The sequence below is a fragment of the Lutra lutra genome, chromosome 3, assembly GCF_902655055.1.
Source record: "Lutra lutra chromosome 3, mLutLut1.2, whole genome shotgun sequence".
Lineage (NCBI taxonomy): Eukaryota > Metazoa > Chordata > Mammalia > Carnivora > Mustelidae > Lutra > Lutra lutra.
In genome coordinates this window covers 124,840,512-124,864,897 of record NC_062280.1, presented here as the reverse complement: position 1 = coordinate 124,864,897, position 24,386 = coordinate 124,840,512, and the positions used below count along the sequence as shown (strand labels likewise).

The 24,386-nt window shown below is 49.8% G+C and overlaps 1 pseudogene; it reads left to right on the top strand.

Moving 5' to 3' along the window:
* LOC125096227 (ral guanine nucleotide dissociation stimulator-like) overlaps nt 1–24,386 on the top strand; it is a 254,921-nt pseudogene that overhangs the window by 4,935 nt on the left and 225,600 nt on the right.

Below are 24,386 nucleotides of genomic sequence, written 5' to 3'. Positions count from 1 at the left end.
TAGATTTTATTTGTAAATAAAGTAGAATTTGAGTTTACATAAAATTTACTCGCATCCTTTGCAGTGGGATATGGAAGTCTCAATAGGTCCATCCAGAGTGTTGCCCAACCATGTCCTTCTACAACATTTCCATCCCAGAGACACCTGTGCTCCTCATCGCTCACTGCTCAGTCCCTCCCCCAGTTCCTGCAACCAGTGCGCTTCTCTCTGTCTCTGCCACTTTACCTCGACTTGGATTTTCCTCTGCCTGGAATCCTACAATATGGCCTTCTATGTCTGCCTGCAGAACATAAGAGTGATTCCCCTCTTTTCAAAGTTTTTATTCAAATAACATTTTATTACATAGCATGTTCCTGAAAGAACAAAGATTTCGGGAAGCCCCCATATGAACTATTTTCATTATCTGCTAGGTTTCCCTTTTAGAAGCATGCCTTGAAAAGCAGAAACCACGAGACAAATGTCTGGGTCCATGAGACAACTTTACGTGCTTTCATTTTCCCGGATAGTCTATGTTTCAACTATTCTCATGGGCATCTTATCAAATATTAAAATCATATCTTAAATATTCTCCTTTCTTGCTAACACGTTAGGTCATAAAGAGTTCTTTAGGCTTTATCCAGACTTGTCTATTTAGTCAATAGTGATTTAAACATGAAAAACAAGGCACGTTCCTTCTACCAAGAAATAATCCCCACAACACTCAGCGTCCTTCTTCCCTGCCTTTCCTGTAAGCCTCTAAGTGTAGTGTGTGTGTGTGTGTGTGTGTGTGCGCGCGTGTTTGCGTGTGCGTGCGTGCGCACATGTATGTGCAGAGGGGCAGGGAAGTTCGGGCTGTGCTCTTGTTCTACCTTATGTCCCCTCAGTGGACAGACACTGTCGCTGCTGTCCCTTGGTATTCTCAGTGACAGACTCAGGAACCCCCTCGTTGAACAACTAAGCCATTTCCAGTTATTTGACTCTCATAATATAAGTGAGAAGCATGTCTGTGCCATAAATTCTGTTTTTTAGGAATGATTCCTATAAACACCAACACTGGAACGCACTTTACCCACATTTTGGGGGACTGGCTGCTGGTTCCTCTATGCTGTCTTCATTAAGGAGAAGCATTGCTTTGGAAAGGAGGGATCCAGGGTTCTATAGATGAGACCTGAAATCATGAGGAGGACAAGCCAGCAGTGATGACGTCGGGGTACTGGGAGTGACCATAGAGCACGGAAGACCTGCCCACAGCCCCCCTCAGATGTCCTCACCCAGAAGCTTCCCTGCCTTGTGTCCTGGAACACACCTCACCCATGCCCTGTCTGGTGACACGCTCCAGCCACTCCAGCCCCCGTGCTCCATCACTCACACTAACTGGAGCACCAGACCCTCTCCAGGCCAGCAGAGGGGCGCAGGCCAGCCACTCCTCTCGGCTTGCTCCCTGTCTTCCTGGCTGAAGCCCATCCCAGGGAGGAACCTCTAAGGACAGTGCCGGTCAGTGGGTTACACACAAGTGTTCATCCAGATGCAGTTTTAGTGGCAACAGCAAGAACCACTTGAATGTGTGAGCAAGAGAGGCCTTTACAATGCACATCAGCTGCTCATGGAAGCTGCAGGATGGACAGAGCCTCAACCAGGGGCTTTGGCACTGGACATAGCTCATCCCACCCTCAGGATCTCTAGCTGTGACCCCCTCACACCCTGCCAACCCCAACCTTGGTATCCGTTAAGTTAAGCTTGTGTGAGAGAGGGGCCGTGCTTCCTGCTGACACCCCTCTCTCCCACAAAGTCGGGTAAGGGGGAGTCCCCTTGATCTGACGCTCTAATAGAGGTCGTCCTCAGTAACTCCTGTCTTCTCTGCCGGAAGATGGAGCTAACCAGGCACAGGAGATAGATCCTCAGAGAGAGGACATTTGGGGCTCTCCCTGCAGGAAGAGAGAGAAACACCAGCGAGTAGGACTCAGTGAGAAAGGAGAGCTCTGAGCACTAGGGGCGGGCTGCCGTGGGCTGGGCGCTGCCATACTGGTCAGGGGACAGGCTTCGCGTTGGCTTGCAGGGAGTGCCCAGGCTTCATCCCACCAACAGGTCCATCAAAAACCAAACCGACCTCCATAACACACTTTCAACTCCAGCCACAAAAGGCTCTGGGGCCCTGGCAGCCAAGGGGCCTAAGATGCTATGTACCAATGATTCCACGGTGGGGGAAAAGGGGAACAGGCGTGATGGAATTGGGGCAGCTCATTTCCTGCTTTGGGGAGAAGGAGCCCATCACAAGGCACCCCAATATTTGTTCTAAAAACAGGTGGCAGTACAGGGGGCTCCAGCCTGCCAGTCTCCACACTGAGGACTGTCCATGTCCAGGACACAAGCTCTGGGGGACGTCCTGTCCCAGGGCTGGCCTGGGTCTGATGGGTGAGCACCAGCGTTGTGGTGTCCCATACTGGAGGACAGAAAGGCTTTCTGGAAGGACAACTGGTCGGGGAGCCTGGATTGGCAGGCTGAAGGACACAGTAGGGCAGAGGCCCAGAGCCCATGACAGCAACGTGCTCCCAGTGGGCTACTCTTAGCAGGTCAAGCTGAGGATTACTGAGTATCTTTTGAGAGCATGAATCACGACAGTCAATGCCCCTAACCATTCCATGAGGAAGTGAGAAATGCTGCTCTGTTTGACTATGAAGGAAACCAAGGCTTTAAGAAACTGCCCCTTTCCATGCTCCACACTGAGTCACAGGCAGGATTTGAACCCAGGGCTTGCCAGGCTTGTGGGCCGACCTCACAAGAAGGTTGCGTCCAGAAGCTTCAGAAGGGACTTCTCAACTCTGAGGTTCCATGAGCCTTTGTACCCAGGGAGAAGCCTCCTCCTGCCCAGACACAGGCTGGCTGGGACTGGGAGAGTCCTCAGTGCCAAGGCACAGCGTCGTCAGACTACAGACCCGGGCCAACCCCAGTCAGAGTGGCACCACAGCCCCTTGAGTTCAGGGAGGTCTCCAGGCCTGGGGGTTGGATGTGGAGCTTTGTTTCCAGCGAAACTGACTGCCGGACAACGGGGACGTTTTTTTTTTTTCCATCTGAAAACATCTCCCTGTTGAGAGAACATTCCTGGAGAGGTGACTGGCTATAAACGCATCCCTCATTCGGTCCGCGTCACAGGACCTGGGGACCTGAGAAGCATGCCCGGCAAGGCCAGGAGTCAGCGCAACATAGCACACACTCTGTGTGAGTCTAACATCCCCGCCTGGGTTAAGCCCCTGGCGGGCCTTGGGTGGGCCGTGGGGCTCCTGGCCCAGACTAGACCAGAGGTGACTCTAGCAAGAGTTTGACAACCAGCTTTCCGTGGGTGCCGCCCGGGCTCTGGTCCCACCAACGTCCCCACCCCACCCCTCTCCTGGGAAGGGTCTTACCTCCAGCTGCTCCTACTTCTGGTCACCTCCACTGTTCCTACTGGGTTTCTTGGCACTCCCATCACTTGTACTGAATTCCTGCTCCGAATTACAGGGTTGGAGTGGGTGATGGACGGCACAGCTGGATGCGGAATTGTGCACACAGAGATTTTTACCTGTTTGGTTGGCCTGTGAGGACCAAGAATGAGCCAAATAGGCCAATGAAAGAAGAGACTCTGGATTGAGGCACCGGAACAGGATTCTTATGCTGCTGAGGTCAGCGGGGAGTCAACCGGAAATGGGGAGGGGCAGCGTTCCCAGGTCTGTCTGGTTCTCTGAGCCTCGGGTGAAGTGGCCCCAGGGGCCTGGGAGACAAACTCTAGGAGAAGAGCCAGAGACTGGAATGACACCAAATGGTTGGGGAGCACCTAGAAACAGTAAAACGATCAGGGATCAGAAATCTGCACTCTGACCCGGCCTTTGCCTTTGTCTTCCTCTCTGACATCTGCCTCCCTATTTGGCACATTTCCCTTGTCACCATCCAACATCTGACGTGGCCGGGCAGCAAGGAGAAGACTGAACCAGCAGCCTGGCGGGCCAGACCCTGAGTTGCCTCATCCCGTCCGGACGGTTCTAGACGCTGGAAAGAAGGTCCGATCTGTCCCAGCCCCTTGACAGTGAGAACTATCCACCAGGCATGATTCTTTTCACGTAATCGCATAGATGGGATTTCCTGCTGTCAAGAAGTAAATGTGGAAAAGGGCTTCCTAGAAACATCATGTATCGTTGACAAACATGCCCGTTCTTCAAAAGTGTGACCGGCTGGAACCCCCTCCAGTGGGTCAGATGACACGGGGCGTGGGGCTCTCGGGGGCGAGGAGCAGGCACAAGTCTGTCCCCCTCAAGTTTCGTGGCTATTCCGCCAGAAGCCGCCGACCCTCTCCTTAGCCCATGTGTGTGTCAACTCCATGCGGTCACAGCACAGGGCCTGCCTTGGTCAAAACCTTGCCCAGGGTGGTTTGTGGACACATGGTGGGGAGTGGGGAGCCAGGAAGGACTGACAAAGCTCCGTGTAAGTACAACCCCAGGAAGAAGACAAATGGGCAAACGAAACCCCAAGATCATGAGAGAATCCTCAGCCAGGGTTTCCTGCCTGCCGGCCCCCAGCCTGTCCTGTCTCCGTGTCGTGTCCATCCCTCGTTTCCTTCACTTTGGTCCCAGCACTCTTTGCTGTTTGTTTTTTGCTTTCCCGGCCTGAAAACGACACTGCTTTGAACCACGCCGTCGTCCTTTCCTGGATCTCCTTCCCACAGCTCTTTTCTGCTGCATTTTGGCCAGGTTTGCAAGGTGTCCGTGGCTGAATTTCAAAGGTCTGACCGCGTCTTTCCCCCGCAGGGGGACAGGGGAGCCCCTGGTTCCTTCATTTCCATCTTCTCTCTTCTCTTTCATATCTGATCCCCCCCACAGCAGCCCTGTGGGGCCGCTACTTTACCCCCAATGCTCCTCTTACTCCTCCCCCAGTGCCCCTGCCCCAGATCTCAGGCTCCTCAGAAGCCCCCCAGCATACCCCCGGGGAAGGTCCACATTAGTTCCACCTGAGCTTTGTTCTCTTTTAGGTTTGTTTCCTTGTTTGTTTTTATCATACTACACCTTCTCACCTGGGTGAAAGTTCTCTGGGTGATTTGAGGCCAGGCACCAGGACTTTGCTGTGTGTCAGTCCTCTAAGTTCCCTGGACCCAGGGACGGTAGAGATCAGGGCTCAGCCTCTTTGGGAGATGCGCTCCCTGAGAGCTGGTCCTGGTTCGGGTCCCCACCTGCAGACTCAGCCTTCCTGCCCTTCAGCACCTGCTCCACCGGCCCCGCCCTCTTTCTCTGATGAGCTGAATGTGGGCTGGTCCCACAGACTCATCCCTAGCTGCCCTGTGTGTCCCACTCAGCTTCACGCCTCTTCCCCCATCCATCTTGTGCCCAGGACAGCCCTCTGCATTCTAAGATTTCCACGAGCCTCCCCAGCTGAGAGCGCTCCCCACTGACCCCAGGCAGGCACCCAGGATTCTTCCCACCAAGAACACAGGAGCGAAGGGGGGGCTGTGGGCAGGAGTGGCCGTGCCCTGGGGGATGGGCGGGCCTGCCAGGGGAGAGAGCAGAAGGGACGAAAACCATGCTTCCTCATCAAGGCAGGTCTCTTCAGACTTTTAAGATTGTGTACCCCTCAATAAAGAATTAGGAGCACTCGCCCCTCAATACCTATACATGAATCTATAAATTACACATATGACCCAACTAATATAGAGACTCCTTATAAGAGAAAATGTGAAAATAGAAGAAAAAGATTAAATAAATACCGACATGGTTTTAGTCTATAAAAACTATTAATTTTTTTCCTCTCTAATGTATTTATTTTCTAATGTAATTTTTTTAAGTCCTCTCTACGCCCAGCGTGGGGCTCAAACGCACAACCCCCAGATCAAGAGGCACAGGCTCCACCGACTGAGCCAAAGTATTAATAAGTTTCAGTGAAAGCAATCTGATTGGCTATACATCATTTTTTTTGTATAAACCCCATTTTTGTATTTGGTGATACAGTATCTAGAAGTTGTTCTAGAATCTCGTTTATGCTGGTACTTGGTTGTCACGCGTCCCTGTGTCACTTCCGCGTCCGTCCACCAATTATAGTTTGTTGTTTTGGTTCAACTACGGGAAATTCCATCTCCTCTGACATCCGTCTATCTTTCATGCTGCTCAAAAGCTCTTGCGATTTACCTGTTGGACAAATGGTTTCAAAACACTGTGCGGGAGATTGCCTTGTAACTCTGTTTCAACCTGAAGGGTGGCACGCAGGAGAGTACCGATGGGCTGCAACTACAAATCTAACCTTTTCGACAACAACAATGCCATAATGGAAAGACATTTCCAAGCATCTCATTTGCAAAATGCTATCCCATACGTTTTCTCTAGGGGAAAATAAGAAAAAGAAAAAAAGAAAGAAAGAAAGAAAGAGAGAAAGAAAGAAAGAGGAGAATTGTGCTTCCACTTACTGTTAAAGCACCTTTTTCTGCAAATGATGGATTCCTTGGCTTTTTAAAAATATACACTGGTGTCCTGAGCCTGCCAGATGGGCTGAGGCCCTCCCTGCTTTCCTTGCCGGGTGGTGGACGAGGGCTCTTGTGGGCAAAGCAGAGGTCTCAGCGGCCCCTTTGTGTCTACTTCTGCGTTCAGTTCTAATCTTGTCCATCTGTAGTTTCTTTGCAGCGATCTTTTGAAAGCCATCTATCAGTTTTTACCAGGTTCCAAGTACTTAGCATTAAATAATAAATCCTTTAGTCCCCTTAACCAGACACACACACGCACACACACACTGCGATAAGTCACAACGTATAAGAATGGAGATATGAGGTTCCCCCCGACACCCTTCTTTGAGGATCACCTCTTTGTAATGGCTTTTCTCATCTACCACCTGACATGTGACTGTGACAGGCAGCGTGGATGACGGTGCCAGTATTTTAACTACTTGATAAAGTTTAAGGTTTTTACTTTTAAGGAGGAAGCGACAGAACTCTAGAATTCTCCCCACCACGCTGGCGGCGTGACATATGCATCTGTTCACAATCACTATTTCATTCACCCACGAAACACTGGAGAGTGAGTGGCATAGAGACATCGCACCTAGAACTCCAGTAGAAGATTCTGGAAAAATTAGTGAGAGATGATTATGGACAACCCACATAATGAGCATTAGGTCAGGGCAAACGCTTTAGTAAGAACTTACACCCCCCCACCCCACCGTCTGAGCTGGGCATGATATGGCCTCAAAGCCCAATCTCCATGACAAATGTGATTGTAAATAACCAAAGTTTTCTGAGATGTGGAATAAATGTCATTGCCCTCAGAGCTGTTAAGAGGTGACATTAACTACTTTGCAGGGCTCCGGGGTCCACCGAGAAGAGACTGTAACGTCCCGAGGGGTAACGTTTTTGGGGTAACCCCATGTGACTGATTACGTCAAAACGGCACAGCAGTACGTGGGGGACCTCAGAGGTTAGATGACCGAGTATCGGGACAAGAAAAAGATCCCGATAAGCTGATAGGGAAAGGATAAGCTTTTAAAAGGTAAACGGCCTCTTTTCAGTTCCAATAATTAACTGAGTAAAGACAAGGTAGGGGTCAAGTTGGAAATTCTAGAGAGCCACAGATCTCATGTGAATTCACGTGTCACTCGCTGCGTGTGCAGTTTTCAGCTATATGAACCCAGCTGGAGCAGAGTCTACATGAAGGGAGGGAGGGGCCCCCATGGTCCCTTGTTCTAGGCACATGGCATCTAGCGCTTATGGGATCTGGACCGTGTCCAGCAGGGAGCTCTGAGAGCCTTGTTGCCTGAGTTACGATTGAGGAAACCATAGATGTTTACCCTGGAATAACCCAGGGACACACCCTCAGTCTTCATAAATTTGCAAGGCTGCGGTCTGGACGAAAGCGGACATTGTCTACATCTCTCCGGAGGGCTGAGCTGGTGTTCGTGTCAGCAATTCCAGGGAGGCAGACTGGGACTCAGGGTGAGGGGAATGCCTCACAATTCCAGGTGTGTAGCCAGAGGTCTGGAAAGTTTTGTGTGGAGACCAGCTGGATGTAGGGAGCGGTCCTCCACTAGGGGCCAACCTGGACCAGGTGGCCTCTGAGGACCCTTCCAACTCCGAGGGTACTGGCTGGTGCCGCTGGGACTGAGCAGACTTTGTCAGGGACCGAGCCTCATGGTCCATGCTCCTTGGGTAGCATTTGGGGCTTGCAGAGGGGTTTCTGGTGGGAGAATATTTGAGGAAAGAGTGTTGGAGCGCCATTTGTGCTTCAGGTCATATCAACAAAGGTAAAGGCAAAGGCTTCTCCCCCCACCTCCCATTCTTTCAAGAAGGAGAGTAGCATTGACTGAGAAAAGCATGTATAAGGCTGAGTTTGTTGTTGTGGGGCCCTTCTGGAGGTCAGCTCCAAGCATTGTTACTAGGGACTGTTTTAGGGACAAGAGAATAACTCGATTCGACAGAGCACTGTGTTGTCCTGATGGTCCCTACAGTGGGGTCCCTCTGCACTTTGTGGGCTGGAGTTGCCTGTATTAGTGGAACTTGGCTAATAGTAAGGGAACCTTGGGCTGGAAGTTTTCTGCTCCCCAGGGAGGGAGGGCAGGTAGGATAGGAAGGAGTGGAGAGTTGTGGATCACTGATGCATCCGAGTACGAGGTGGAGACCAACCTTGAGTTTAGAGGTGAGTGACTTCCCAGAGCTGGGCAGAGTCAGGACCAGGATCCTGTCTCCAGATCCCGAACTGATAATGTCCCCACGTCCTCACTGCGCCCACCACACAGACTAACAGAAAAGAAACGGAGTGCTGAGGCCTAGGGGAAGGGTGATCCCAATTAAGATGATTGAAAAAAAAAAAAAAAAGAAGAAGAAGGGGAAGGGAACCAAGTGCACGTCCTTCCTTCATGGGGGATTTTTCCTCCAGTCAGAGCCCTTATGTTGGCTGCTGCAGGCCTGGGAGCATTGCTGGGCTTTCAGAGGGACAGCCACCATTCTGGTCATTCGCATGCCTGTCCCCTCCCCATAGGGCTGGTTACCCCCCTCCTTTCCCTGCACTGGGCTTGCTCCCATGGTGTAAGCATTGCCGCTACTCAGGAGGGAAGAGGAGCAGAAGCAGCAGCTGGGCTGGACATGGGGTAGAGCTGGTAAAAGGGACTCTGGAGCCGGACGTGACCCGTGGCAGTTGTCTCCTACACTCAGCCTCAGTTTCCTTGCCCGGTAAGGGCACCTGCTGGACAGGTCCCGTGTAAGAATCCCATGAGCCCAAGCACTTCGTGGCCCAAGGCATAAAGGGATTTCCTCCTGGTAGAGGGTCACCGGCTTGGCTTCCTGTCAAAGGACAGCAAGCGACACCCACAAGCGGTCCAGGGATGCCGGATCGTTCTGGGGAGTCTGCCTTGCTGTCTCCCCACAGCAACGCTCCCCTCCCTGGCCTGGGGCTCTGGGAGTCCGCAGCCTGTGCCAGCACACGGGAACTGAGTCCATTGTGACAGCCTGTGAATTACCCTCCCCTTCAGAGCCCGCACGTCTTCTGTCACTTAGCTGAATCGGACACCGGGGAGAACACGGTCTTCGAGCACACCAAGAACGCGCCTCCGTGCGCACAGCGCGCTGAGCCACACCTTGATTTAAAAGCAAACCAAGATGTTGTTTCACAACCTTGTTCTGAGAGTCGCCCCACGGGTGTGCCACCACGAGTAATTGGTTTCTGACTCACCCATGGAGCTCGACTTGTCCCTGGGGTGCTGGTACCCAACCCCTGGCGGGGAGGTGGGGGGCGCGGACAGGAGCAGCCCTGAGGAGTGTCTGCTGCTGCCCAGGGGGAAATAACTCCCACTGCAGGCTGTCGGTGGGTGTCCCCGAATGCAGAGTGGACTGTTGGGGCCAGTAGGACCCGGCTGCAGCTCAACACTGCTTGAGATTAATAGCGAGGTTCAGAATGGCTTCTCAGACAAGGTGCTCTCCAAGGAACCACGTAGCTCTGCCCTTCTCTGATTTTAAAGCATCTTAGGCGTGGTGACTCAGCTCGGGGGTGTGCAGGAAAATGGTCCCAAAGACTAGACGGAGTTCTGAGACAACGTGCATCTTGGTGGTACCCGGGTGCATGAACAGACAGGCGGTCCATGTGCAGGGACCTCCTTACTCATTTTGCCTGACAGTGGATGTTTTCCAAAACTTTAAAGAGCAGATCGTGGAGGAGGACATGTGGGAAAGGGCTTCTGGGTGCCTGTTTGCATTTTGTTTCTCCGCTCCATGCCCGACAGAAAAATGCCAAACCTCTTTGCTTTTGCCATTGACCGGAGAGCGTGCCCCTCCCCGAGCGGGGGTGCGGCTCAGGGCAGGGAGCAAGGAAGGTGCCAGCCGCCGGCTCAACCCGGGGAGCCCAGCAGCCGTCGGTGTCAGTGAAGTTAGGACTTTCAGCCAGACCATACCCCCACCCCTGATCCAACCTCTTAAACATATTTCAAGTTAGAAAGGGGATTGACAATTGAGGATGATGTTTTCTAACCTTTAAAAAATGTAAACAGTAAACATAACATTGATGAACAAACATGCCCAGACCAGAGATGTACGACTTGCTGGATTTCACGCAGACCACACCTGAAGGCACTGCCGCAACTGACCTTTCTCTTGTTTTCACAGATGCTGAGCTCCCAAGTTCATGTGCTTTCTGAGCATCTACGCCCTGTCCTTCCTGAGCACACAAATTTCTGAACCAGCTGGGTTCTGCTCCCTGGGACTTGCTGTCGTGGACACGCCAGGCCTGAGTGGGCTGAGAAGGGAAAGTCTCTCTCTGGGTCGGGTATGACAGAACATTGCTGGAACCCAAGGTGGCCAAGGGGCCTTCCAGAATGACACAGAGCTTCTTCCAGACTGGAAGACCCCCCGGGGACGTGGAGACTTTTTGCTAGAAGCAGGAAAAGATGGAGCATGTGTGGCAGAGGACCGCTCCCACCTTCCAGCGTCCCAGAGAGGGAGCTAGTGAAATGGGGCTGGAGAGAAAGCTCATTGCTCTACAGCACCACTGTCACCACAGGGAGATATAGCCCACCCACGGAGGACAGCCTGCAGCATGGCCAAAGCTTGGTAACTGGGAGCTGATGCAAGTCACAGACATGTCCCTACATCCCACACCATTTCTTCCTGGAAGCCCTCCACCCCGGCCCTCCACACACCGTGATTGCTTCCTCCTCTGTATTCTGGATGGAATGCTGACGATAAATGCAATAAATCCAGCACACACTGATCAGACACTGCTGGGGTCCCCACGGTGAACAAGACTGGTGTTTTCCCCCTGGGACTGGCAGGGGCACGAGGAGCCCACGGGTGCATGCCGCCATGGGTCATCAGGGTCCAGTGTTCACAGAACCCTTCTTTGAGGAGACCGTGTAAGTCAGTAGGACTCAGTGGGATAAAACAAATGGCAGGAGACAGTCCGGAGGGAGTGTGGAAAAGCCCAGGGAGGGGAGGGCTTGGGCACGTTCCAGGGACAAAGGGATTTCAGGCAGAGTCTCAGGGAGAACTGAGGGACTGTGGCTACCCTGTCCTGGGGCTGCAGAGGGCTTGACCACAGAAGGGGGCCCTTCCCTGAAGCTAGACTGAGCTTTATCCCAGTGCCAAGGGAAAGCCCTCAGAGGTAGGTAGGTGACGGGATGGCCCATTTGTGGGGAAGGCCCAGAGCCCCAGCGGGGCAGCACGCACCAAACTCTGGAGGTGGAGGAATGCTGGGGCACCGGGCAGCATTGCATATGTAATCCCCCCACAAACCAACTCTAGACAAACTAAGAGCAGCAGGCCTTGCCCCATTTTTGGCATAAATTCCAGCTGAGAAAGCATGTGGATGCTTCCATTATCTCTTGAAAACCTTAAAGGATTCCATTTTCCTCTCCAAAGATTAGAGTTAAAAAAAAAGTTCCTGTAGATTTTGGAAACATACCTGTTCTGCCCGTCACTTTTTTAAAAAAAACTTATCTCCCAATTTTTTTTTATATTAAGTCTTAAATTTTTTTTTTTTAAGATTTTATTTATTTGACAGAGAGAGAGAGAGTGATCACAAGTAGGTGGAGAGGCAGGCAGAGAGAGAGAGAGGAGGAAGCAGGCTCCCCACTGAGCAGAGAGCCCGATACGGGGCTCGATCCCAGGACCCTGGGATTACAACCTGAGCTGAAGGCAGAGACTTTAACCCACTGAGCCACCCAGGTGCCCCCTTATCTCCCAATTTTTAAAGGTCTGTAACATTTAACAGATACAAACTAACACATATAAGATTGAGGCATCATAATAAAATGAACACTGTTAACCCACCAGTGGGCCTAAGAATAAGAATGTCATCAAGGTTACCAAGATGGTCTCCAGTGTCACAAGGTCCAAGAACAAGAGGGTCCCTCCCTGAATCCAACCCCTTGCTCCATCCATAACCCTGGGGAAACCAGGTTCCTAATTTTTCTTGGTATCAGCTCCTTGTTTTTTTTATCTAGTTTTATAACAGGAAGTCTAATTTTGAATGATCTGAACTTCATAAAATGTCATACTCTATGTTGGCTTTCCTGAGACTTTTTTGATTCACTATTTCTTCTAAGGTTCATCTTTACTTTTGCATGTGGTGGGTAAACACCGTTTTTACCGCTGCATAATATTCCATTGGGTGATCTCATCTGGATTTACTTATCCATTCCCCTGTGATGGACGCAATTCAGTTGTTACTAGTTTTTGTCCCTTCTAAACAGTGCTGCTGGGAACATTCTCCCATCCGCCCCTTGGCATTTTGGTGCAAGAGCAAGAGTGACCTTAGAGCATGAACCTAAGAAAAAACTTGCTGAATCTCTACATTGTTTGCCGAGTGGCCGTACCATTCTTATCTGCCACTGACTTCTCCTCTGGAAGATGGTTGTCCATGACTTTCACCCATTTAATTGTTGGGTGATATGATTATTTCTTATTGATCATTTATTGTTCTCTAAAATTAATCCTTTATTGATTATATATATTTTAAAAGCAATTCTCAGCTTGTGAATAAATTCTCTATTTTGGAATAATATCAAATTACAAAGTTGCAAAGATAGTACCGGGAATTACCATCCACTCTTCACTTGGTTTTCCCTAATGCTTGCATCTTATAGCATCAAGGGCACAACAAAGAAACCAACATTGGTATTTGCTACTATTAATTGAACTCTAGACTTTCTTTGGATTCCACCAGTTTTCCCAGCAACGTCTTTTGCTGCTTCAGGAGCCAATCTCCGCAGGGTACCACCATGCCTTTCGTGTATATTGTCTTAATTCCCTTCATGTTGTCTTTTGGTGAATGGAGTCCTTAATTTGAAAGGAGTTGCATTTTTCATTTATAATTAGTACTTTGGGGAACTTGTTTACGAAGTTCTTCCTTGTGCCTATGCCACGAGGATGCTCTCTGATATTTAGGTTTTGTCTTTCACGTTACACCCTTTCTTGCATTACGACTGAACTTTGCGCCTGGTGTCGGGTGGAGACCCAGTTTCATTTTTCACTTGTAATAATAGCTGCATAATGAGACCTTCGATTTAATATGAAAGTCCCTCCGCTGTTTTCCTTCAAGAATTCTTGGTCTGTCCGTGGTTCTTCACCCTTACGTAAGATTTTAGATTCAACTTGCTAAGTCCCTCGAAGACCGCCCGCTGGGATTCGGCTTGCAACTGCGCGGAGATTCTTCGGAGGAACGGACGTCGTCACGATATCGCATTCACAATGTCCGTATCTGTTATCCATGAACTTCACGTTCTCCGCATGGATTTTGGTCTTTTAAAATACGTCTCAAGTCCCATTTTGCAACCACTGCTAAAGCACCATTGGCCAAAATGAAGTTCCAATCCTTTGTGACTTCTGACCAGTGTAAGAACCATAAAGGGCATTTTAATGCTCCTTCCCACATTTGCAGCAAGATTATGTCTCTCCTCTGCCCAAAGATCTGAAACTGAAGCGCGGTGTTCAATCCATGCCCATCCGAAAGGATGATGACATTCTAGTTCTTGCAGGACAGCACAAAGGTCAGCAAATTGGTGACATAGTCCGGGCTTGAAAGAGCTGCGTCCTCTACACTGAGCAGGTGAAACAGGAGAAGGCTGATGGCACGCTGGCTGTGCAGCGTGCACCTTCATAAGGTTGCTAACACTAGACCAAAACTCGACAGAGATCCCCCCAAAGATCCTTGAACGTGAAGTCAAATCTCGTCAAGAGGAAATGAAAAGAGCAAATATAAGATGAAAAAATGGAGAAGATGCATGAATAAAGTAATCCTCAACTTTCATTAAAAATCACTAATATGGGGGCACCTGAGTGGCTCAGTGGTTCAGCGTCTGCCTTCGGTGCAGGTCATGATCCAAGGGTCCTGGGATGGGGTCCCACATGGGCTCCCTGCTCGGCGGGAAGCCTGCTTCTCTCTCTCCCACTTCCCCTGCTTGTGTTCCCTCTCTCACTAGGTTTGTCGGTCAAATAAATAAATAAAATCTTTTAAGAAAAATTGCTAATATGAGGGGTGCCTGGGTGACTCAGCTGGTGAAGTGTCCGACTCTTGGTTTTGGCTCAGGTCGTGATTCCAGGGTCATGAGATGGAGACCCAAGACAGGCACCCTGCTCAGAGGGGAGTCTGCTGCTCTCCCTCTTTGCCCCTCCCCCCACTTGCACATACTCTTTCTAGATACAATAAATAAATCTAAGAAAATTCTGAAATGAATAAATAAAATATATGTTTCAATGCCTTTCAATTTTTTCTCTAGAGAAAACAATTTGTTTTTGTTAGATTTATTCCTATATATTTGATGTTTTTGCTGATACTGTAAAGAATATATATATTTTAAAAGATTTTATTTATTTATTTGAGAGAGAGAGAGAATGAGAGAGAGGACGCATGAACAGGGGGAGTAGCATGGAGAGGGACAGAGGGAGAAGCAGACCCCTGCTGAGCAGGGAGCCCAATGCGGGACTCTATCCCATGACCTGAGCTCAACCAACTGAGCCACCCAATATTATATTTTCTTATTTAGTTGACGGCAAATGCGTAGAAATCCAATTGGTTTTTTAAATTATTTAAGTTGGGAAAATTCACAAATCATAGGAGTTATTCTTTTAAACTGTATGATCTAGTGTGTTCACACAGTTGTGCTACCATCAGCTCTCTCTAATTCCAGAACATTTCATGCCCCCAAAAGAACCCCTGTACCTGTTAACAGTCAATCCTCAGTTCTCCTTCCCTAGATAACAGCTAAGTTATTTTTTTCTGTGTGGACTTGCCGATCCTGGACACTCTGTATAAATAGAATCATACAATGGGGAGTCTCATATGACTGGCTCCTTGCACTTAATATAATATTTTCAAGGTTCATCTCCAAGCAACATGTATCGTTCCTTTTTAGAGCTGAATGATATTCCACTGTATGGGTGTCCCACGCTTCGTTTATCCATTCTTCAGCTGACGCGCATGTAGATGGTTTCCCCTTTGGCTCTGACGAAGAGCCCTGCTATGAATCTTCATGTACAGATTTTTGGGTAGACACGTGTATTCAGTTCTTCTGGATGAATACTTAGGAATGAAATTGTCGGGTCTATGGTAACTCCACGTTTAACTTTTAGAGGAACTGTCCAACTGTTTCTCAAAACAGTGGCACCATTTTGCATTCCCACAAGCAACGTACGACGGTTCCAATTGCCCCCATCTTTGCCAACATTTGTTATTGTCTGTCTCTTTTGTTATAGCCATTCTAGTGGGACGTGCTCTCGTTGTAGTTTTGATCCACATTATTCTAATGACTAGGGATGTTGGGCACTTTTTCACGTGTTAATTGGCCATTTGTATATCCTTTCCAGAAAGATGTGTATACATATCCTTCGCCCATTTTTAAATTAGGTTATGTGTCTTTTTATTGTTGTGTTGTGAGAGTTCTTTATATATTCTGGATATAAGTCTCTTGCCAGATGTACAATTTGCAAATATCCGTCTTCTAGTCTATGGTTTGTCTTTTTTCTTTTCTAATAACAAGGCAAAAAAGTTTCCAATCGTGATGTAGTTCAGTTTATCTGTTTCGTATTTTTTTTTTCTTCTGTCCCCTGTGCTTTTTAATGGTGATAGACCAGACGCATCTCCCTTAAAGTCAGGAACAAAACAACAGTGTGTGTGTTTGATTTAAGGGTTTCCTCTCTCACTGAACCAATCAATCAATTGCTTGCTCCCTCTCCCTTGACTGTAAGTCATCGCTTCAGGAAAGGACAGGTGACCAAGCCAGGTCCCCCAGCCTTCTTCAGTGGGATCCGTCCAACTGAACCTGGGACAGAGTAACCCATTCTCTCCTCTCTGATTGGAAAGATACAAAAAATCACCCCGAAGTAATAACCTCAGTTCCGCTGCAGAGTAAAGAAGTCTATTTGCAGAAATGGCAAAATATACTGCTCCTTGTGTCTTTCCTGACTTCCCGAAAATTCAGTTTTCATGTTGGGAAAATTGGAAAAATTCCTACCTCATGGGTTGCTGCAAATACAAATAAATATACAAATAATATACAAATACAAATAAAATAATGATTACAAAATGCTTTAGCAGGAAGACTCACTAACTGCTCCCTGTCAATTTTGTCATCATTAATGTTACACATAAGCTCATTCCACACTTGCAGCCTGGCCTTCCTTCTCCCTCCCAGCATTGTCACCTCCTCCCCCACCATGATCCCCATCCCCACCCGTGGAGACTGCAGAAGGATTGATTTCCCTCTAATATAGCACATGTTAGCATAGCATAGGTTTCATTTGCACTGATCATTTCCATCCGCTGAGGATGTGTTTCCAGAATGCCAACTCCGTCTTGTATGTTTTTAAAATATTCTTTTCTAAATTGTGATAACAATATACACAGAATTTACCATCTTGGCCATTTTTAAGTGCAACATTTCCACCGGTAGTGAATATAGTCACATGGTTGTGCAACCATCACCACCGTCCAGAACTTTTCATGTTGCCAAACTGAAACTATATCCCCATTAAACAATACCTCCTCGCGCCCCCCTCCAGCCCCAGCCCCTGGCCACCACCATTCTGCTTTTTGTCTTTATGAATCTGACTACTGTAGGTACCTCATGTCAGTGGAATCATCTAGTATTTCTCTTCAGGTGATTGGCTTATTACCCTTACTGTGACGTCCTCAAGTTTCATCCATGTTGTAGAACATGTCAGAACTTTGCTCCTTTTTAAGGCTGAACAACGTTCCGTTGTACGGACAGACCACATTTGCTCGCCCATTCATCTGTGGACACTTGGGTTGTCTTCACCTCTTGTCTATTGCGAGTAAGGTTTCTGTGAAGTGGGTCTACAGACATTTCTTTGTGACTCTGCTTTCAATTCTTTTGAGCACACACTCAATGGCTCATATGACTTCTAAGAAAGAAAGAAGCTCTGGAGCTTCAGCACAAATCCTCTCTGGGGTTATTACCCCCTGTTCTCATCACTGGCAAAGACTCTGTGGCTCCGGGAAGATGGCTGCTTGCCCAACGTGTCCCACACAGGTCGTGAGAGAAGATGAACCTGCAGCGTGGACCATCGGCTCTAGAGCCCAAGCTCTTCCCATCTCCCTCCCCAAACAGAATATTCTTGGGGATAATGATGGGCTCCCCAAAACAATGTGTTAGAACATGAACACACAAGACCCAGAACTTTGTAATGCATGAAGACTAAACAGAAAACTTAGTGAAGGAGGAAATTCCATTCACAGAAGCTTTGAAATTGCTTGGAAATTAACCTGTTGAAGTAAATTTCAGGATTTGCTGAAGAAGATTTAAAAACTCTTAAGGGAGAAATAAAGGAAGAATTGAAATTTGGGGTTTCTTTCAGGCTAGAAAGATTCAGAATGATAAAGATCGAGAAGCTCCTGTAGTTCATTACAGATAGAGCTCAAAAATGAGCTAAAGCGGTGCCTGGGTGGCTCAGTCGTTAAGCGTCTGCATTCAACTGAGGTCATGATCCCAGGGTCTTGGGATTGATCCCTGCGTCAGGCTCCCTGTTAAGCAGGGAGCCTGCTTCCTCCTCTCTCTCTCTCTACCTACTGGTCATCTCTGTCAAACAAATAAATAAAAATATCTCTAAAAAATAAATAAAAAATAAAAAATTAAAATAAATAAATAAATAGATAAATAGATAAATAAAGGACATCCTTACTGCACCAAGATTTTATTAGGAAGTCTTCTCTCACCCACAGCTCTGCAAGAATGTCCAAGGTCACAGGAAGTGTTGAGTCCCATACTCATGCCCCAGACCCTCCCAGGGAAGCGACACCCCAGAGCAGTTTTGCAGAGCTGCCCCCTCCCTTCTGTGCCCCTTTCCCTCCCCGATGGTGGAAGCAAGCCTCTGGGTCTGGCCTACCCTCTTGCCGGCACGGGCTCTCCTCCTGCTCCTGGGGTCCTAGCCTGTGCTGACGAAGACCAGCGCCGTGTGGAGCTGTGGGTGCTCACTCACGGCAGCAAAACTCACCCTGTGGAGAGTTAGTGGATGTTTGAAGAACAGTAGTGCTCGTCTCCTCTCACCCGGGAGTCATTCCAAAGGATGTGATGACCTTGTGTCATGCAAGTCCCTGTATCCCTAGATATTCTCCTCCCCCATTGACCCCAAATCATTGAACCTTAGCTGTGAAGTCCTGACCCATGTTTCTCTGGTGCAGGAATCGCTTCTCTAACATGGTCATCTAGCCTCTGCCTGAATGCTTCCATGACAGGGACCTCCGACTCCATTTGTCACTGTCAATGATTGCCCCTGCCTTTCTCCCCATCTGGAGCGTAGACACTCAGGAGAGGGGGATGGCTCTTCATTCGTTATCTTTAATACTTTAATGAATCTTAGGCAGGCACAATGCACAAAATACTGATGCTTTAGTATTTCCTGTCACCCCACAAAGATTTCGTTAGCATCTGCTTACGTGCCAGGCACTGTGCTAGGAGTTCAGAATCCATCAGTTCCCAAGACAGTCTCCAGCCATCTCTTAGCGTACATGCTAGAGAGGGGAAAGCATAAACCATCAAAGGAGGAAATGATTTACTTTTTTACATTTAAGTGGTGATGCATGCAAGGAAGGAACAAAGAGCCAGGTGGACTGAGGCCATGCTGGGGGAAGGGGCTGAGAGAGGTGGTCAGGGAAAGCGCATCACAGGCAGGATAGAGGCTCCCAGCTGCTGTCAGTTGGACTGTGCACCTGCTGGTTGTTTAGAGAGCCCTGGATCACCTGGTGGCGATCACTCATCTGGGACAGCTGTGCCCACGTGATGGGCCCTGGGCACACTGGCCGGACCTGCGCTCTTCCTTTCCTGCCGCTTTGAGACAGAAGCACTGATGTGTGCTGGGGCGCATGTGATGCTGATTGAAGGGGAGGCCCCCAGTGAGGCACAGTGTGCGGACCCAACCAGCCCAAGGTCTAGTGCTTGCCACTCACCAGCCCAGAAGACCTGGAACAATTCATTTCATCTCAGCTCCTCTGTGCTCTCATCCAGCCACTGAGAAAAATGAGCTTGCGCCACTGGGGAGCTGCAGGTCTGAGAGACCGTGCATCAAACGGGACTGACATGTTTTTCGAAACGGACTTTGGTTAAGGCTCCTCCAAGTAGGTGCCTCCCCTCGGCTGTATCCAAGATATCACCCGCACAACTGGTTCCCACCAGGCCCCTCGGGCTCTGAAGCTGCCGCAGGCACCACAGTGGGAGCTGGAGGTAGCTCTTGACGTGGTTCAGCATCTTCTTCTGGGGCTGGGGCTGGGGCTGTCGGTCCAAGAAGAGAAAGTATCATCCCCATGATTGACTTTTCACGCCCCTCCTAAATCAAGGAAAATTTCCCCACCGTTCAATGTTCTCTGAGTCCAGGAAGCAATCCCTAGAGGGTCTCCCCTGATGGCAGGTCATGGGCACAGGGATCTGAGGCTACTCCTTACTCCCGGCCTACCAGTTGATGGAGGCTTGCTCTGTGTGGCCTCCTCTGTTCCCTGCACAGGTCTATATCAGCCACCCCTGTCCTCCTCAGCTCAGCATCTCTCTGGTTCTCGGCCCTCGCCCCCTCCCCTCCTGCTTGTGCTCTTCTCCCTCTAATAAAGAAATAAAGTCCTAAAATAATACATAAAAGATTGAGCGTCAAAGTGTACACTGAGGCCTTCAAGACCGGGCTGGAAACACCCTCCTGTGTGTATTTCCTTGTCATCTTTCCTCTTGTGCTGATGGCATCAGAGGTGCATGACATCCCAGGGAGGGAGAAGGCCGATGGTGGAGGGACTCTGGGCTCCTGAAAGACCACATAAAGGATTTCAGTCTCCAATCTGAAGAGTCACTCAGTACTGCCATGGGGGGACCTCTGTGGTGACATACTACCAAAATTTGGGGAGTTACTTGGTATTCAGCATAATGTAATATACCTCCGTACAACATGTTGCAATCACCAAGTTCACTTCAATAGTGATCAGCCTAAAACCTTTAAAAAGGACCAAAGGGGCACCTGGCTTCCTCAGGCACTAGGATCCTTGATCTCAGGGTTATGAGTTCGAGGCCCACATCAGGCACAGCTAACTTAAAAAAAAAAAAAACAAAACAAAAGGTTTACACAGACTAAAACCAGTGAGGCTCAAACAACGGAGCTGGTCTGTGCTGGGATGGATCTTGTCTCCCGTTCATTCAGCCACTGGGCACTGCACACTCAGATGGTGCCAGTGCTTATCAGTCCGGCGGGTTCTCCTCGTAAGAGCTCAGGGTCTAGAGGAGAAGATGGACAAACGAGAAACCAAAATGTGAATGGAAAGAGCGATTGCTCCACAGCAGAAGAGCAAGGGACTACAACAAAGGCCCGAACTCCACCAGGTGAGGGGTATGACAAGGGTGTGCTGAGATGACACTGAGAATTCCTGCGGGAGGAAAAGGAGACAGCCCTGCACAAATGCGAGTGCATTCCGCCTGGCAGAGGGCACCATGGAGCAGAGGATTGGAGGTTAGAAAGGGAGCCAGGATGGCCAGAGGAAGCTGAAGAAGAAGCAGATTGTGAGGGGAGGGGGGCCAGGGCCCGGGAAGTTGGACAGTATCAGTGCCCTTTTCCCAGGGCTGTGTAACCCACTTCCCACACTCAGTGGCTGAACCCACAAACGCTGCCTCGTGGTCTCAGGGGATGAGGAATCCAGCGGTGCTCAGCTGGGGGCTCCTTCCAGAGTCTCTCCTTACGTTGGGGCTGCTGACAACACCAAGGGAGGACCTGCTTCACCGACGAACCTGAGCTCACTTAGGGGCATGGGCCAGATACAGCCCATCTCAAAGACCTGAGTTCTTCTGTCTGCTGTGGAGTCACAGGGCTGTGCCACGTGCGTATGTCTGTGTCATGGTTCAATCTAGGGGCTTGTGCTCCCGTGTGAGGATCTGAGAGAAAACATGGGTCAGAGTCAACATGGGGCTGGGCACTGAGCTTTTAGAACTAAAGCTCAGAAGGGCCTTGGGGTCATGTTGCCACGTTCTGTGACATGGAAGTCAATCACGAAGTGCAGACCACTCTCAGGGGAGGGGGTCACACAAGCATGTATACAGAGGAGTTGGGGAATCAATGGATCCCATGAGGGGAGACTGTGAAGATCCCTGCAGGGTCTGGGCCTTGCCCAGAATCAGACTGGTAGGGAGGCTCAGCAGGCATGAACCCGGCTCTTTGAGTGTCCTCAAAGTTGGGGTCCTGCACGCACCTAGCCATTCACTGGGGGCCCTGGAAAAGGTTGTCTGGAAGGAAGTGGCTGTCGACCTGGAAATGTTAACGGGCTGAGGGTGATCATTGATATCCTAGATAGGAGACATCTCCCCATGTTCTTGTCTGAGGAGGACCCCGGGTCATGGCGACCCACTGGATGGACCCCTATCTACATCACACCCTTTGGAAAGGAGGGAATGGCCTGCATCCCAAGACAGGAGGTCTCTAGGGGTAAGGGTACATTCTGACCATCAAGGGCCAAGACTCCAGTCCCTTCTTTAGGGTTTGCATTGAAAATTCAAAGCCTAAGATCTTGGGAAGCTATTACGCAGCCCTCTGTGGGTGGGGCTGTCGTCTACTGGGACCCCAGAATGTGAGCACTGATGAACACATGTGTGCACACAGGAGCGAGCGTGCTTGTGCACACAAACACACACACCCCAGTAGGGACTGTGGGGTGGGATCTGATTAGTAGCAGATTCCAGGAAGGTGATAGGAGGGAGGAAATTTGGTGGGAGGTATTTCCTACATGTGACACCTCTCCTCTAACATCATAGCTATTATCCATCCTATGCCTGTGGACATCTGATAGAAAGACATGCCGGAAGCATCCGGTATTTTGCAGAGAAGACCATCCCTGTCAGGCACAATAGCTTATCTAGGGTCAAAACCAGGTAAGAATACAGACTTGTGTCTCAAACCAGGTGTGTCTGCAAGCTGGGGCCCTGGCTGCTCCCAGACCTTCCCTGGGGGCCTGTGGAGAGGGGTGTGTTGGGCTCACTGTGTACAGATAAGATGTGGCCTTGCATGCAGAAGGGGGATGAGGAGATGGCAGACCGGAGCACTGTTTGGGTAGGGGTCCAACCAGGAGTGGACCCCGGTAGGGGATCTCAGGAAGTGATGTCACTTCCTTGACCAACCCCCAGAACTTGGAACCCCTGTAACCAGGCACCCACATTCTAGTCCGGTACAGGGTTACTTGGCTCAGGACATCGGACACAGAAAGATGTTTTCCTGTTGTCTGCCTGCTTCCTGGGGCTCTGGGTACCAGAAACCCCAGGAAAATGGCTTGTTCCCATGCTGCAGACATTGGCTCAAACCTCGCCCCCAATGCCCTCCCAGGGCATTTCGAGGGAGATGCCATAAGGTACTTACTACTGAGCAGACTAGGCGATGCCCACCCCTCTGAACCGTCCTAGGGAAGCCCCATCCCTTCCTCTGGGTTTGAGGGGAGGAGGGATATGTGGGGGTTCCTGACCATGGGCTGGAGGAGGGTGAGCACAGTGGATACCCTGGTGATCCCTTCTTGTTCACACCAATGTCATGGTGGGCCGGGTGGACAGGGGATTCCTGAGGTGCCTCTTCGCTGTGCCAGAGCACATCCAAGGTCCTGAAGCTGGGCCCCGTTTCTCTCCTTGGGGGAGGGGTCTGCACACTGGGCTGTGGTGTGTCCGGAATGGAGCGCCCTGGGTCTGAAGACCAGCAAAGGCCTCCAGACTTAGGCAGGGCTCTAAGGCCTCCTGCCTGGCTGCCGGGCACTGTCTTTACAGAACGCTCCAGAGGAGATGGTGCAGGAGCTGAATGTCGACACCCCCTGCTCTCCTTCCTCTAAGGACAAGAAGCCCCACAAGGCCAATAGAGTCTGGCGCTGGCTCAGGGTGAGTGCAGGTGCTGGGGAGACCCGACTTCCGGGGCGCCGATGAAGCACCAAGGGCCCCACTTCCTAGAAGCCAGCCTGGCCTCCTAGAGTCCTGTACGCCCATGAATCTGCATCCCATCTCTTCCCAAACTTGCCCTCATGGTCCTGCCCACGCCTTGGACAGAAGCAGAGTCGTTGTCCACATACTTATAGGAATATCATTAAAGAGACTTTAAAGCCCGTCTCATCCCGCTTATCTAGAATCCTTTTGCCCTGTGCTAGGCATTTTCCTAACTCGTGATCCCAGGTGTCCCCATTGGCCCAACAGTCCTTCCTCGGGTTCTGCAAGTCTTGCAAATGATCATTTGCAAGAGTGAGTTGGGAGACTTTTTTCCAAAGGGACATAGGGCCCATGGTACTCTGTCTCTAGCTCTGCCCTTTAGTTTTGATGGAACACAACTTTGGGAAACCCCCCAGGGTCAGGAACAGAGGCCTCACTGCACTGCACTGCACTGCACAGCACAGCAGTCCAGAAGGCCAGTCACTTATCCAGCCATGGAGCCCTTCACTGGTGCAGGACTGGATGTAATCCCCTTCTGTGGCCAATGCACAGTGCTGCATCCTACAGCCTACGTGCCCTCCTGTCCTAAGCCCTCTCACCTAAAACATCTCTGTGTTCTTGTCTCAAGAATGGAATATGTTGGGTGCCAGGGTGGCTCAGTGGGTTAAGCCTCTGCATGCAGCTCTGGTCATGATCTGAGGGTCATGGGATCAAAGCCCAAGTTGGGGGGTCTCTGCTCAGCGGGGAGCCTGCTTCCCCCTCTCTGCCTGGCTGCCTCTCTGCCTACTTGTGACCTCTCTCGCTGTCAAATAAATAAATAAAAAGTCTTTAGAAAAGATAAAAAGAATGGGCTATGTTATCAGAAATCAAGGATCCATGCCACTCATTCAGGGAGGTGCTAACAATACTCCACTCACGAAGGGACCTGAGATATTAGCAAATACAGACATCATTTCTTTCCATTCTTCGTATGGATAGCAAGAACATTTTCTCTTTTCCTTAAAGGTTTCTGAATTAATTGGTTGATGGATGGATTTGAGAGAGAGGCATGGGCA